This window comes from Seriola aureovittata, chromosome 11 (genome assembly GCF_021018895.1).
Source record: "Seriola aureovittata isolate HTS-2021-v1 ecotype China chromosome 11, ASM2101889v1, whole genome shotgun sequence".
Classification (NCBI taxonomy): Eukaryota; Metazoa; Chordata; class Actinopteri; order Carangiformes; family Carangidae; genus Seriola; species Seriola aureovittata.
Genome location: NC_079374.1, coordinates 27,518,371 through 27,535,809, shown reverse-complemented (window position 1 = coordinate 27,535,809; position 17,439 = coordinate 27,518,371).

Sequence of the window (17,439 nt, the reverse complement as noted above, 5' to 3'; positions counted from 1 at the left end):
AAATAACAATTCTGCCAAACCAATAATAAAAATGTATGAACAAAGAAAGGTATTACCTCTACACAATTCACTCTACATGTGGTTCAACATGCGGGATACCCAGGCAGCAGGACCTACAGCAGGACAAACCATACAGAGGGTAAGCCACACAATCAAAAAACAAATATCACAGAAGGAATTAAAAAAAAAAAAAAAAAAAAAAACCCTACCACACAATATGTGCACCAAACAGTATACCAGGGACCATGAGGAGGCAGCAGCAGAGAACAAGCTGGTCTGCCGGTTTAAATACACTGATCAATGAGGAAGTGGGTGGAGCTAGCCTGCTGTCTAATCCTACGGTGGCCTGGGAGGGACATTCGCTACCGGTCACGCATAGTAACAGATCAAAGACTAAAACTACTAAGAAATTATCCTGTGTAATAATAACTTACAAATTAACACCAGAATAAGTGGACTATGGTTACTACAACTCATACTTAGATATATCCACCCATTTTATGTTTACTCCTAGCAACCTAACCGCTAGCCTTGGGTAAGCTTGCTAGTGAATGCTAGCTAACATGGTTCAATAACATCAGTTGGCATTTTTTCCACAGTGGAAAGGATGGTGACGTCTTGGAGACATACAAGACATATAAGCCATACAAGTATTAGAGTTTAGTTACTCACATTTGTACACGATTTGTTGGTGGCTTTTTATATAGGCTACAGTCTGTGGTTGGTGCCTGCTACCAGGAGCCTCCACGTTGTAGCCAGACATCATATTTTGAAGAGCAGCAATGCATCATGGGGCAGTTGAGTATGTTTAGTATGCTCATAGCTCATACCCAGAAATTCTTGCTAATCTAGTATACATCACAGAGGTGTGGATTCGAGTCACATAACTTAGACTTGAGTCAGACAAGAGTCACAAATTTCGTGACTTTGGAATCGACTTGACAATATAAAGGACTTACAACTCGACTTGGACTTTGATAGCAGTTACTCCTAACTTCACTTGGACTTGAGCCTTATGACTTGAAAGTACTTGAGATTTAAAAATGTGTTAAAAAAAAGTGCCACGAATCAATATATTTCCCTTCACTTCCTGAATCAACTAATTCTAACGATATTAATTCATTCCCAGAAAGAGAACACCTTTTCCCCCAGAATCCATCTTGTTTGAAGCATCTGACAACATCCAATCAAGTTGGAGCTGAGTAGCCAGCTAACACCAACTGCATAAATATGCTACCAAAGATAATTTTGTTTGTGTACAAAAACTACGAGGTGGTCAACAAAAAACGAATTGCAGTATGCAAACGCATAGATTGAGAATTACAGATGGAGATACAACAACTTCCAACTTCGTTCAACATTGAAGCTGCACAAAGAACGGTAACAGCGATCTTAAGTAACCTTGCATAGATAGATAGATAGATACAGTAGATACTTTATTTATCCCCTAGGGGGAATTCATGTGTCCATTAGCTCATTGTTGATAACAATAATAACAGGTAATAAGAATAAACATAACAATTAAATTAATCCACTTCCTTTGGCTGAGGTGTTGTATAGCCTGATGGCAGTGGGAACAAAGGATCTCCTGAACCTCTCTGTTCTGCAGCGCAGTGAGATGAAACGTTTGCTGCATCTGTAGCTGCTTCTCTGTCCTGCCAAAATGTTGTGGAGAGGGTGATTGATGTTGTCCAAGATGGCCTCCATCTTACATTGCATGGCAAATATTTCACTTAGCCTTACTGTCTGCCTCAAGCGAAAAGTGCATCCAAATGCTGCTCCTTTTTCTTTGGCTCATTTTGCAGAACGACGACGGACGGTCCTGAGTGAGTCCAGACTCCTGCCAAGTACAGACCCAGCCTTTTTGACCAGCTTGTCCAGTCTCTTTGTGTTCATGTCAGACATGCTGCTGCCCCAGCAGATTGCAGCATTAAAAAAAAATGCTCACTAGTTACTACAACTACATTTACTGAAGTACTGTACTTATGTACAGCTTACATTACTTTTTTACATTAATTTTGCATTCAGTGCTACTTTATACTCCTACTCCACTACACCTGAGAGGGAAATATTGTACTTTTTACTCCACTATATTTGTCTGACAGCTTTGGGTACTTTTCAGATTACCAATTTTCCATACCCTTTCTGTCCAGTGAAAACCACGTATCTCTAAATGTGCTGGTTTTGAATGTTTGTGATAAACTGAAGGATTAAGTGTTTCTTTATGGCCGCTCAATATATATTTTTTTATGTTTCCTTAAAATTCCCCTCAAATCTGAATTGAATGCCTCGAATTGAAAGCTAACTTCAGCATTGTAGTTTCCAATCACGTTATTTTAACTAGCTTGCTAGTTACGTATCTAGTTTCATCTGTAATTCATATTGGGCTGTAAGGCATTTTCTGACATCGGTTCAATTTGCTTACTTCTAACAGATTTGAAGAATACCAGATGAACAAAAGCACAACAGCCTTCAATCTCACAGTTCATGGACACCTGTGCAGGGAAGTACAGCACAAGTCATCCACAGCAGAAAGCTGTCTCTAATGCAATACTCTCTGACTTGGTTATTGATTGCAACTTGCCACTCTCTATAGTAAAAAGAGTTTTCGTGACTTTTTGACAGTAGTTGACATTAAGTACTGCCCAGTGTGTCCCAGAACGTTGACATCAAAAGCAGAGAACCTCGCTGCAGAGAGACATTCAAAATTAAAAACTCAGTTGAGCAACACAGACATGTTTCAGCCACTGTGGACATTTGGTCTGACAGAAAGATGAGGAGGTTCCTTGGTGTCACCGTGCACTGGATAGAGAGAGAGGAAGAGAGGATACATTTAAGTCCAATCTCTTGGCCTGTCAACAGTTCAACCGCTCATACACAGCTGAAAGAATCTGTGAACAATTTGAGGCCATATGCGATGAGTACAAAATTAAAGATAAATTGGACTATATTATATATTATATATAAGTACAAGTGTATCCACATTATGCAAAACATCCATTTTGAGCTTCTTGTCAAATTTCATATTCTAGGTCCTTTTCCTCCTCTGAGTTTCTGAGCACCTCCTGTCCACAGACGTAATTTTCTTTTTGTGCTGATGCGTCAGACTGAATTTCACCCTCCTGATGCACAAAAGGGACTTTCTCTGCACTCTCAGCTACGTCCCTTTTAGACAAATCTTGGAAGGTGGAGTTATTCTCTCTGTAGCTCGCTTTTAGTTGTTATACAGTATTTGACTGTTCTCCCTCTCCAAAAGAGATTGACTTTAGGCACAAATGAAGCTTCACTCTGCTCCTTATGGAGCTGCTCTCCAAAGTCACAGAGCAGCTTCACGGCTTCGAGTTCAGACACAGTTGAAGATCCACACTCAGTCTGCTCCCTCTGGGCTCGTTGAGCTCACAGATTTCTTTCTGGAGGAAATTTACCCGCTCCAAATTCCTTAGCTGCCTCTCAGCACGCTGAACCCTTCTTCATTAAGCTGCAGTTTCAGTCATTCAATTTCTACATGAAGGGCCTTCTCCCTCTCTGTCAAGCAGTTCTTGGGCTCCACCTGTTCATTGTGAGTTTCTCTGCGCTCTCAGCCCCGTCATGTTTAGACAAATCTTTGTGGGTGAAGCTGTTCTGTTTGCAGCTCAAGTTTTTCTATCTAAGTAATCAAGGCCGTGTTCTCCCTCTCCAAAGCTGTGAATTTAGCCTCAAATGAAGCCTTGTCACTGATTTTTTTGGGGAGGACCTTTTCCTGCTCAGAGTCCCTCAGCCGCCTCTCAGCACCCAGATCTTTTTCTTCTTTTTTTCTTGAGAACTTTCTTCATTTGAATTTGAGTACACATAATGTACATACAATGATTAACAACAGATACATAATACAGAAAAAACATAAACTGAAATAAAAAAAAGAACTAAATTCCCAATGGACAATTACACAAGACAACAACAACTAAAGGCTAACACAGACAACACAAACAAAGGTTGCAGTTACACAGTCACATTTTGAGCTGTTTTGACAGGAAATAGATCCATTTACAAATGGTTGACTTAGTATGTAATAAACAGGTGCCATATCTTAAAGAATCTGTCATTAGACCCATGAATAGCAAATATATAACCCTTCCTTCCAATTTATCATGATTAATCTTTGTTGGAGCCATTTTCAGTTGTAGCCAGGGTGGCGCTGTGGACAGCCATGAGAATTTATTTAAGTGTGGAGTTGATTGATTACAGGTGCACATAACGAGGTCTATTGTTTTTGACCGTAAGGCAGAGGTGGAGGTGATGCGTTTATGTGAAAATAAGTACTTTGTTAAAACTGAAATAAATGGAAATAAACCACCCACGCAAAGGCAAGTTGCGAGTCGTTTTTGACTGGAGTCAAGTTCAAAGGAACCTCCTTAAATGATCAACTTCTGCAGGGCCCAAACCTCACAAGTTCTTTATTTGGAGTGCTCCTAAGGTTCAGACAAGAATCTATTGCCTTTATGTTTGATGTAAAATCCATGTTTTACCAAGTCAAAGTGGCAGAGGAAGACAAGGATTTTCTTCGATTCCTATGGTGGCCTAATGGAAATTTGACAAAGGAAGTTGCAGAATACAGGATGACTGTGCATCTTTTTGGAGCAGTGTCGTCTCCCAGCTGTGCATGCTCCGCTTTGAGGAAGACTGCTGATGACCAGCAAGGTAGCTTTCTGCCTGAGGTGATAGACACAGTGCACAGAAATTTCTATGTGGATGACTGCCTGAAAAGCTCACCATCTGTGGAGAAAGCAGTACAGATGGTTAACGACCTTGGTGACCTTTACCATAAAGGAGGCTTTCAGTGAGCTCAATTTGGACAGAGACCAACTCCCAGTGGAAAGGGCTTTGGGGCTCCAGTGGTGTATGGAAAGCGACACCTTCAACTTCCGCATGGACTGTAAAGAACGGATGCAAACTCGACGGGGGCTTTTATCAGTCGTCAGCTCAGTGTATGATCCCTTAGGGTACCTTGCAGCAGTCACTCTTCCAGCTAAGCACATTTTACAGGAGTTGTGCAGAAAGAACTTTGGCTGGGATGAAGAAATTCCACGAGTCCTAAGACAGCAATGGATCAACTGGTTGACTGACCTGAATAAACTTTCAGTGTTCCGAGCAATCAGGTGCTTAAAACCACAGGACTTTGGACCACCTGTCCATGCCCAGTTGCATCACTTCGCTGACGCCAGTGAAGGGGGGTATGGCACAGTAACATACCTGAGGTTACAAAATGAACCAGGCGATGTACATGTTTCTTTCCTTCTCGGGAAAGCCAGAGTGGCACCACTTAAGCCAGTAACCATCTCACGGCTGGAGCTCACTGCTGCTGTTTTAGCTGTTCGGGTAGACAAGATGATAAAGCAGAATTAGAGCTTCAATTAGAAGAATCCTGTTTCTAGACTGACAGCAGTACAGTCTTGAAATACATCAACAATGAGAACAAGCGATTCCGAACATTCGTGGCCAACAGAGTATCTGCCATCAGGGAAGCATCAGATACAACACAATGGCGGTATATCCACACATCACAAAATCCTGCAGATGATGCCTCTAGAGGATTGACAGTCCACAAACTTCTGAGCAATATGACATGGTTAACAGGTCCAGAATTCTTGTGGAAGGCGAAGGAAACATGAACACACTGCAAGGTAGAGTCCTCTATCAATGAAGGTGATCCAGAGGTCAAAAGGGAGATCTCTGCAAATGCAGTGATTGTACAGAGCAGCAGTGCAACCAGGCAGCTCATCATGTATCACTCTGATTGGAAGAGGCTGAAAACTGCAGTTGCATGGATACTGAAAATAAAGAAGGCTCTATTGGAATTGAGTCGAAAAAGGAAGCAACTTCTGCTCGATGCTCCTGCGGATCTCAATCGCATTGAACTGGAAATGTTGAAGGCCAGAGGCTCAGTGGGACAAGGTTTGTCAACAGATGACCTGTCAATGGCAGAAAATGCCATCATCCAGTTCTGCCAAGAGGAAAGATTTGACAGCGAAATTTGTGCACTGTCGGCCGGAAAGCCTGTGTAAAAGAGTAGTCCCATTTACAAATTGAACCCTATTCTAGAGGTGGGATTACTAAGAGTAGGTGGAAGGCTGTCCAGGACTGCAATGCCAGAACAGAGCAAACACCCGATCATCGTGTCAAAGGATCAGCACATCGCCATGTTAATTCTTAAACACATTCATGAGCAGATAGGACATGGCGGGAGAAATTACATACTCTCCAAGCTGAGAGAAAAGTATTGGATCACTCATGCCAATGCAGCTGCAAGAAAAATCTTGTCGAGTTGTGCTTTTTGCAAGCGTCACAAAGGAAGAATGTGCCATCAAAAGATGGCGGATCTCCCCAAAGAAAGAACAACTCCTGACTTGCCTCCTTTCACCAACGTGGGGCTCGATTACTTTGGTCCCGTTGACGTAAAGCAAGGTCGTTCCTACGTGAAGCATTATCGAGTCATCTTTACGTGCATGGCAAGCAGAGCAATCCATTTGGAAGTGGCACATTCACTGGACACCGATTCTTGCATCAATGCCATTCGTCGATTCATGTGCCGGAGAGGACCCGTCTCTCACTTCCGCTCAGATAATGGCACAAACTTCACAGGAGCAGAGAAGGAACTTAAGAGAGCAGTGGCAGAATTAAACAATGGGAGAATTGAGAAAACTTTACTACATGATATCAAGTGGAGCTTCAACCCTCCCACAGCTTCACATCATGGCGGTGCTTGGGAAAGCATGAGCAGGCTGGTTAGAAGGGTGCTGATTTCTGTTTTACACCAGCAAACCTTAACTGATGAAGCTTTGGTCACTGTCTTATGTGAAGCTGAGGCAATCTTGAATGACCGACCTCTCACCAAGGTCTCTGAGGACCCTAATGACCTGGAACCTTTGACCCCAAACCATCTTCTTGTCATGGTTTGCTATGGCAGACACTTTTTGTTGAGTTATTGCACTTCCTGTTTTATTTTGTAATTGGTTTCCATGTGTGTCAGTGTTTTTGCTTCCTGTCTTGGTCCTGTGTCTGTGGTGATTGTCTGCCCCGCCCTAATGTGTTTCACCTGTGTGCATTTGGGTCCAACTTACCTCGCAAGCCTCGTGACACTTCTCACATTGAAAAGAAAACCGATTCTTCCTCCAGGCTTGTTTGATCGACAGGACCAGTATGTAAGAAGAAGATGGAAGCAGGCACACAATCAGGAGTGGTCAGATCTGTGCAAATCCAAACAAAAACAAATATTATTGAAAGACCAGTGACAAAACTGTGTCTATTGGTAGAAAGTGATGAACTGTCAATATGAAAATTTGACATATTAATGAAAAAAAAAGGGTTACTTTTGTTAAAGGTAATTCTACATTTTGAAAATGGTTCATTTTATTTTGAATTTTATTTTATTTTATATGGCTCCATGTGTATGTATTGTATAATTGTTATGTCTGGTACAGCCATGAACAATTAGGGGCCGGTTGTGTTGGAGCCATTTTCAGTTGTAGCCAGGGTGGCGCTGTGGACAGCCATGAGAGTTTAAGTGTGGATTTGATTGATTACAGGTGCGCATAACGAGGTCTATTGTTTTTGAACGTAAGGCAGAGGTGGAGGTGATGCGTTTATGTGAAAATAATTACTTTGTTAAAACTGAAATAAATGGATTGGTATATCCAACTGCAAGTTGTTTTGACTTTGGACAGTATTTTTTGGGACCCACAAGGATAAAGGATCCTTGTCGCAAGGAAACAAGTCATCTACACCGGAGCCACGAGTACATTAACAACTAAAACAAACGGTGCGTCAACAATCTTCTTCCTAGAAGAGTAGTAGAGTAATGTATGTAATACATTTTGACCGGCTGTTTGTTAGGGGCTTATTCAGGTTGAATACCAAAAAAAGTTGTGAATGAAAGTGGTAACACTGACCATTTCTTAAAAGCCAGCCTTGTCTGGTTGACAAGGAAGGAAAAGTTGAACTTAAGAGGCAATTTGTCTGGGGAGTATATGATGTCAAAGAGGCGTATATTAAAAAAGGAAAGGAATTTATTGTAATAAAACAGGATCCAGAGCTCAGGGGGTCTCTGTCCTGCTTCAATAATAAAGAAATGGATGCTTGATAAAATGTTGGACACATGTCGCCACTGTTAAAGGTTTCCTGAAAAACAGACAATTTTGCATGCTACTCAGGGCTGTGTCAGTTTCAACAGAGATATGGTCATCCAATATTTTCTTGTGTGGCTCACTTAATTGTGGTATGGGCAAATTGCTTAAAAAGGAATTGAGATTTGATATGTCATTAGCTACTTCAGATGTGTAGAGAGCTGCATAAAATTTCCTAAATTCTTCATTAATCTCTTGCTCATCTCTAACTACCTGACCATTACACCTGTGAATGTTTGAGATCAGAGTGAGATTTAAGTGAGACTGTAGCAGCAGTCATTATGGTGCTTTACAAGTCAAATTCAATTTGAAGTGTTGATCTTTCTTTAAGAATGTCTGGGGTTGGAGTTGATGAATATTTAAAGTCTAATTGTCAAACTTGCTCACTGAGTTCCTTGAGTCGTTTATTCCTTTTTCTACTTTACCATGATGCAAAAGATATAATCTCCCCTTTCAAGTACGCTTTAAGGGATTCCCAAAGTGCTGACCTATTAACATCCTTGGTATCATTTATGGAAATAAATAAATCAATATGTGAATTGATACGATCAACAAATTCTTGGTTGGACAATAAGCGCCAGTCGTGTTTTTATCTTAGGAAAAGTAATTTCCATCCATGATCTGAGATGACAATACTCTCATATTTTCAGTCTCTAACTGAGGACAATAACTGTATCAATTAAGAAACAGTCAATTCTCAATTAGGAGTGATGCGCAGGAGAAAAAAGAGAATAATATTTTAAATTAGGGTATAAAAACTGCCAAGGATATTATAATCATATTATATATTTGTAGGAATGAATTAATAATTGTAGCAGATTTAGTAATATTATAGGGGGAATTTGGAAAAAAAGATACAATTGAATCATCGCCTAATATAACACAATGGGTGTTCAAGTTGGGTAATGAGTTTGCGCTAGAACACGTTCATCTTTTGTTCAGAATCAGCTGCTTATCACAGGTAACCGACACGACTTCTTCTCATTCATCCCCGCAGCGCCACAGAGCTTTACACAGTGTAGACGCCGTCTACTGACTTCAATGGGGAAGCAGAGAGTGGGTTGTTCCATTGCAGCGAAACTAGACGGTCATTGGATAAATGCTGGGCTTTGTCCCGCCCATTGGACGCTCAGCGTCTCTGGGGGTCTATGGGGCAGTGGGCTGGCCCGGACGCTCGGCTTCTGCATGATGATTGGATGGTCTGTCTGAGGCTGACAGCGAAATGAGCGAATCAGCGAATCAGCGATCTTGAAGTAAAAGCATCCAACGGAGCAGTTTTCAAGTTTTTCATTCCGTTGTTCGGAGTTGATCTGGAGACGTTACTGATCCTCAGCGACTTTGTCTTTGTTAAAAACGACTAGCGTTGTGTTTGGCGATTTTCTTCTGTCACTCTGCGATTTCTGTCCCCAACGAGCAGCGGCAGCTGCGGAGCCTCTTCCTCCGTCACAATCACTCACACTCACAGGCGGTCCAGAGGAGGCATTTCAGAGTGTCCTGAAAAGTTATGGCCAGTTCTTTGATTCAGGGAGACTGAGGTCTGAACTTCAAGTCCTATATTCAAATCAGGACTTGCAGGGCAACAGGGGAAAGCTGTGTGATTTCTTGGTGTTTCTGAAAGACATGGAGTTGGACAGTGCAATGCCTCAGCTGTACAAACTCTTGTCATTAGTGGCAACGATTGGAGCTACATCTGCAGGTGTAGAGAGGAGCTTCTCCTGTTTAAAGCAGCTCAAGTCTTACACTCACAACACTATGGGCCAAGGCCGTTTAAGCAGCCTAGCTCTGCTGGCCATCGAGAGGACACTGGTCAAGTCCCTGGAAAAGACGCTTAGTTGGTACGACAGGGTCACAGATCATTTTCTTGAAAAGGAACGGAGGGTAGAATTTACATATAAATAAACGGACACATTTTATGACGTCGGCCAAAAATGAGCTTCCCCTCCTTATAATACCACCAGCCGCCACTGCTAGAAAGGCATTACTAGCATTCAATCTTCTTAAATGAGCTAAAACTGTATTACTTTTCACCATGTTATTAATTAATTTTATGTTCCAGCTCACAAAGTTAACCATCTTATTACCATCCATCCTGATTTGTGAGGCACTGGCCACCATTACCATAAATGATTAAATCTGTCAAAAATTGGAAGAAAAAAACAAACATCTTCCAAGTAATTAAAGCAACTAGTGCAACCGCAGAGTAAGTAAGGAAAACAAGACACAAAACAAACAAAGGAAAAAACACATAACATATTCCCTTCATCCCACCTCCCTCCCTCCCCTTTTCCCTCCAGCTTCTCTAATGAGGAACAGAAAACAAACAAAAACTTATTAATTGGAGTCAGCATTGATGTATGCAAAACAAAACCATTGCTCATCAATCAATAAGACAGTAAAGTGAGTGTCTCACTATGGGAGCGCCTCCTGCATGACCTCATCAGAAGTACAAATAACATTACACCAGTCCTAATTGACTGGCCTTAGTGACATCTATGTCAGGAGGGGATGGGACCCTCCTCCTATATATTAGGCTGACATAGCGTCAGTTGTCATTCAAAACAAGCCAAACTTTACTTGCTTCCATAACAAGGAGGGTGGTCACTCACTCATGCTAATCAGAGAACTGGGGTTATATTCATAACCTTAAGTTCTCTTTCGTAGCATTTGTTTCGTCTCACTATGTGAGAGATACTGACTTCCGGATTGCCAGACAAGCCTGTAAAGAAGACAACTGTCCCCAGCAGCGCCTTACAAGGCAAGATCCATATCCAGAGAAGAGCCCGCACTGAGGACTGAATGTGCCAAAGTTGGTGCCGTAACATCCAACCTATAAAATCTAGCAGACGTGTGGGGCAAGGCTCAGCTTGCAACCACACACACTTCTTGAATAGAAACTTCCTTAAAGAGAGCCCATGATGTTGCCAGTCCCCTAGTAGAATGTGCACGATGGCCAGCAGGAGACTGGAGACCCCTGCTAGTATAAGCCAGGGCAATAACCCCTATAATCCACTGGGAGTTAGCTCTCAAACACTTGCCACTTATGCCCATACAACATCCTTGTTGATGAGGCTCTGGCACACTGATTAGTATTAATAACACTGTGCAGGAGTCCCACCACATTCAGGTGAACTACTCATGGGCCAAGCCCAGAGAACCAGCTTCTCTGAGTGGGGCTGGAATATTTCCCCCCATGCCTGAGACAGCAGGCCCCTGCAGAGTAGTGATGGCCACGGCAGGCCAGACAGGAGTTGAAGTTGGGCTCTCTGATCGTGCAGAGAGAAAAAAATGGGGGCACTGAGCGTTCTCCACCAATGCATAAACGTCCAGAGCTGCCTGACCGAACCAAAACTAAATGTGTTTCACCACCTTGGGTTGAAGTCTCCAGTCTGCTTACTGTGGGTTGCCCCTGGATAGCAGATCCACCCCATAATTCAGAATGCCCGGCACATGAGTGACTGGAGGTGCACACTGCTCCAAACTATCAGTCTGTGTGCCAGTGTGTGTAACCGGGGGGGGGGGGCTCAGCCCCTTGCCTGCCACAATGGTGGAATTGATAAATGGGAATGTGGAAATAAGCGTAACTCAGATCGATTGACATGAACGAGTCGCCTGCATGCACGAACCGCAGCAGAGAAGCATGTGTCAACATCCTGAATTTGTATTTCCTTAAATGTTGGTTTAGGGAATGGAGATCCAGAATGGGTTACCTAATGTACAAACCATTGTGGGTCTCCTCGGAAGGAACAACTCTTTATAGCTCCTTTCTTTCTCAAGGTGGAAATTTCCTCCAGGAGAATATTGGCAGACTTGACCTGAGTATGAAAGAATATAATTTCTTTGAATTGTGGCGGAACGGTCTTGAATTGGAGCCTGTAGCCCTTCATTATTGTTCTTAGCACCCATTTTGACTAATGCTGGCATACTAGCTCTCTCTGCGCAGAAACAGGCTGACAGCCGGTGTGTTGAGTGTCACAGACACACAACATGGAGGCGCATGGACTGTCTGTAATGTCACAGCTGTGGAGACGTCGTCCCATTAAACTGTGTTATGGCAGACATGATTTAATTGTTTTTCAACATTTTTTTCTGCATATTTTTTCGACAGCGCCCTCGTCACTCTGCCTGGATGTGCGTGTTGGGACATGTTTTATTACAGAATGCATGTTAGAAGTGCTTGAGTCACAATACTGTAAGCATTGTCTTTGTTTCCCTTTGGTGGGCAATGGAACATGAACATCCACCCGGGTTCCGTTCTCTGTGTGGACCATGTCCCGCTGAACCTGCTCTGGAATGGAGCTGGAAAAGGGCAGAACAGCCCGTGAAGGAGGCAAGCTAGGCTCGCTCTCCCCCAGAGGAGAGGCTGTGGTGCCGGTTGAGACCTGACCTGGGGAGACTGCTTCCTAGACCACAGGTTCTTGTGACCTTTAGGGGCCTGGGAGGCTGCCTGCGCTTTAGGCACTTTAGGGATCCTGAAAACCAGTGGCTGGACAGAGGCCTCATGTGCATATGACTGGTATTGCACCGGGGGAGCAGCGGTTTGAACTCTCCCCAGCAGGCAAAGTTTCAGCACCTCATTGTCTCTCTTTTTCTCATCACATCTCTTCTGCATGGAGGTGACAGCCACACCGAAGAGACCCTGGGGGACAACTTGGGTGTCAAGGAGTTCGTCCTTGTCCTTGGTCGTCGAATTGGTGAGCCCTCTCCTGAAGAACCATGAGCCCCATGGCTCTTCTCGTAGCTTGCATGGCCACTTTATGGAGAGGAAGGACGTGGTCCATTATAACACCGATTTTTTCCCGACAAGGTGGTATCTGGTTTAGCGGTCATGTCTTCTTCTAACTCAGCTTGGTAAGCCATCAGGATAGAAGAAGCATTGAGGGTTCTTATTGACAGACCCGCTGCCTTGTAGCACTTATCAGTGAGGCTAGACTGGAAGCGGCCTGTCTTGGAGGGGAAAGACAGAGCCGTAGAAGACATGGAAGTCTTGGGATGAAGATAATCGCTACCAGTGGCGGCATCTGGCGGATGCTGTGGGATTCCATCCCCTCACAATCCAACAGGGTGCCTCCCATGATGGGCTGTCTCTTGCTGTACGGCCTGTCCTTCCATCTCACCACTATCTCGTCGAGCAGCTCTGGAAAAACATGCAACACTTGCTTCCCTGTCTTCCTGGCTTTTGGCGGCTTCTTGCCATTAAGATGAGATCATACAGCCTTGGCTTTTACAACAGGCCACGGGATGTTAAGCCTAGCAGCTGCGTATGTCAAAGGACAAGGTGGGTTCTTTTCAAACCCCAATAGATAAGTCCAAATTTCCCAAAATGACTAACGAAAAATGCCTTATCTTAGTCAATCGCCCACTTAAAGAATAAAATGTACATTTAGATACCACACAAATAAATGAATTAAAAAAACAGTTGCCTCACTACAGTCTTAGTGTGTCACACCCACAGCCGATGTCTGTACCAATTAGGCTTATTAAATACAATTAAAACACCTAAACCAAGACTAACTAAGACCAACTAAGACAAAATAAGAACTAAAAAAAACAGTTGGGGAGCAACTCAGTTGACGACCATAAAAACCTTGTAGAGCAATGTTAAGGAGATACAGCCAGAATACACATACACAAAAAGCGGGCAATGCTTAGATAGGAATTACCAATCCAGGTCACCATCGACCAGGCCGGGGGGAGTCTGGGGGAAGACCTGCCCCAGATAGATGCAGGGGCCTGGTGAATGGCTCACACATACAAACACACCAAACTAAAGATACAATGCAAGGTGCAAACAGAGCAACACTCAACCATGCAATGTGAGACTGGGCGTACCTTGCCCTGGTTTGAGCAGGCCCACAACCCTCTTCCTGGACCAGGTTCTGGCTTAGAACACAGAGGAGTATTAAAGTGGGCAGATTGAGAGAACCCTCTAACTGAGCTTCTATAGAAATACATGCAAAATAGCAGCCAGCACTTCACAAAAAGAACAAAGAAAAAAACAATTACACAATGATCCAGACCTCTGAAAGGCTTCATCAGGTTTATCTTAACAGTCATGCAATGGTTTAAATCAGCTCTGTCAGGGCTGCATCAAGGGAAAACCAGCCTATGAAAACAGTCAGCCAACAATCAGCCAATCCACAAATCCACAGGACCCACATGCAGACAAATAAAAGATACAGCTCATAAAAACATCAGATGATGAGGGGCAGCCTCACTGTCTACCTAGTCTATACATGGAGAGGCCTAGATGAACCACACCTGATGTTTATGGGAACCTGAAATGAAATGGATCACTTAAGGTGGACAGACTTTTAAGGTGGACCAGTTCACCCTACTACACAAACAAAAACATATTTGGCAGCAAAGATGGAGCAATAGGAGCAGAGAAGGTGAATTTAAATGTCACTTTAATGGTGTGAGGTTCTACAAACACCTGTGTAACCTGTCCTGTACTGAACTGTGCTTTAAATCCTTTTTATCTGCTGTTGTAGGCTGGAGATCTCTCAACAGTGGGCTGTGAAGATAACTGTATACTGGGCTTAACAATGTTATTATCTAAAGTTTCACTTTTATTTGAATAAGATTTTGATTGAAACATATGTACGTTGTTGACCATGTTGTAGAGCAGTTGATCCAAATATGATCAGGTTAATGAATACACTACAGTTACAACCCATCAGGGAGTTCTTTGACTTATTACAGACAGGGTACAAGTCCTCAGTCCTTTAAGGCAGTGTGGAAGTGTTGTGTGGTACAAAAGAGGCAAATTAAGTTGTCAGTAGTGTTACTGTTTAGCTATGTACAGAATCTGCATGAGTTTTACAGTGTTTAGTATGACTCAGTCTGTGAAAATGATAATACTACAGTGTGTTGCATGCCATGTGACACACTGCCTCACCCAGTTCAACATGATACTACTTCCTGTGGAGCCTATGCATTGAACATACATGTGTGTATTACAGTATGATGTTAGGATTTAAATGAATCTGCAGCAGCAAGGTGCAGATCTTGGGCCAGCACAACAAGAAACTGAATATGCAAAATTCACAAAATGGAACCACTTTTAAGAGATCTGGACCTTGTAACATGAAGTACAATATGCTAATGTGAACCACCTTTGAGCAAAGAGTATTACTCAAAAGATTTTTCAATATATAGCGTCAGTATATATGATAAGAATCTATAGAAGAATGTTTAGGTGTTCCCCTTTTGTTACTTAAAGTCATTTACATCACAAATGCTACTGTTTATTTTTCTGCACTTCTTTGTTAGATAATAAATCAATTTCTCCAGCTTTTATTTGTTCATGTTGGTGGTTTTCAGGTGGAGTTTGAAAACTCTGCCTCAAGTTAAATTTTTATTATGTAATAATTTACACAGACAAACGTTTTATATTATGAAAACGAAATTATTACCCACATATTTTTGTAGATGACTAGTGTCATTTCTGCAGAGAGCAGGATGGTGAGAGTCACTGCTTCTGTTTTAGGCTTAAAAAACTTCTTCAATTCCACAGTACATGTGCACACTAAACAACACTCATTATAGCTGTAAGGCATGGGGCCTACTGTACAACTGTTTCACCATAATCTTTTGGTTTCCTCTGGTCTCATTCAGATTATTACCACAGGAGCTGTGTGCGCCGAGACGCCCCAGACAAGCCTGCCAGTAAACCACCTTCTATACAGTCAGTAAGTTTTCTTGTTTTGTTCAGACTGTGTAAAATGTAACTCTCTCAACTATGCATTACATTAACAAAGCCATGCTTTAGACCTGAGCCAGGTTCATCAGAAACTTGGGAAGTCCTCCTGTGTGTTTGTGTGGTGGAGCATCTGGTTACAGTTTGAACTCAGACATGTTTGTCCACGCTCTCTACCCACAAAGACAAACTGGAAACCACAGAGACCAGTCTGACGGTCAGATGGTCTGACGGTTCACAACACCCTCACTGTCTGGTGAAAATAACCTGGAATGTACATTACATTCATCTACTGACAGTATCAGTGTAGCGTTCCTGTTGCAACGTCACGTGAGAGAAGTGATGCATCATGGTAGCTAGTTTGTGTTCAGCACTGCTCTTTTGCTTTCTTGTCTCTAGTGAGAGATCTTCTATATTGTCGCTCGACCCAGTTTCTGATGAACCTGGCCCCTCCACCCCCACCACACAGAGTGGTGTGGTGGGGGTGGAGGGGCTGGTTGTCTCCTCAGGGCTTCTCTCTGCTCTTTTCTCAGCACTCTAACATGGCCTTAGAAATCTACATCTGCTTTGTTAGTGACTCTTAGACCTGCTGGAGACAAGTCAGACCACTTGTCCAGAGTGCTCCCTCTCTCTCTCTCTCTCTCTCTCTCTCTCTCTCTCTCTCTCTCTCTCTCTCTCTCTCTCTGTAGCTACCAGGTGCATTTGTCACTTTCAATCATACCAAACCATTCAGAGGCTTTTCCACCCCAGTTGATAGACTGTGGAACAAACAGCATTAATGGGTCATTTCAACAACAAGATTGAAGACCCTCAGTCCTGTGACTGGAGTCTGTTACACATAGCTACATGACAGTGTTGTGACAGTTTCACCTGGAGACAGGGGATGTGTTGACATGTTTCAGCCTCTTTTCAGACATTATTCATCTACATTAAGTCAAATGTTCCATAATGAGAGGAGTGTAAAAGAACAGTGTTTGAATAACATGTGGGCCTGGAGGTCCTCCTCCTCACCTACAAAGTAATGGTCAGGTACCTTTGTAGCTCATAGCTCCTTATTATCCCAACAGAACACTCTGCTCTCTAAATGCAGGTGTACTGTGGTTCCTAGAGTTTCTAAGACTAGAAGGGGAGACAGAACCTCCAGCTATCAGGTTCCTCTCCTGTGGAACCAACTCCCAGTCAGTATGTGATGTCCTGTGCCTCATGCTAAATTAAATTCAATATACTAATAAATCATTTTTGTTATATTCCCACATAATTCATTCATTATGGATCCACAATGTAACAGTTACAGTCGGATTATGATTATGATGAGAAATATGATGAATAAAATTAATGAATAAACTTAAATAAAGTACATACAGTGAATAGTAGAGACATGCTCATATTATTTGAACATACAGAACATTTCTGTCTCATAACATTATTAGGGAAATAAATTAAACATATGTTATTATAATTAATGTTTATGTTCTGTGACATCAATCTGCTCAGTATCAGAACAGATTATTGATAATGAGTGATCACTATGTGTGGTTAAGTAATGTTTGTTTAATAATAATGTTCAGTCTGTTGATTAATGCA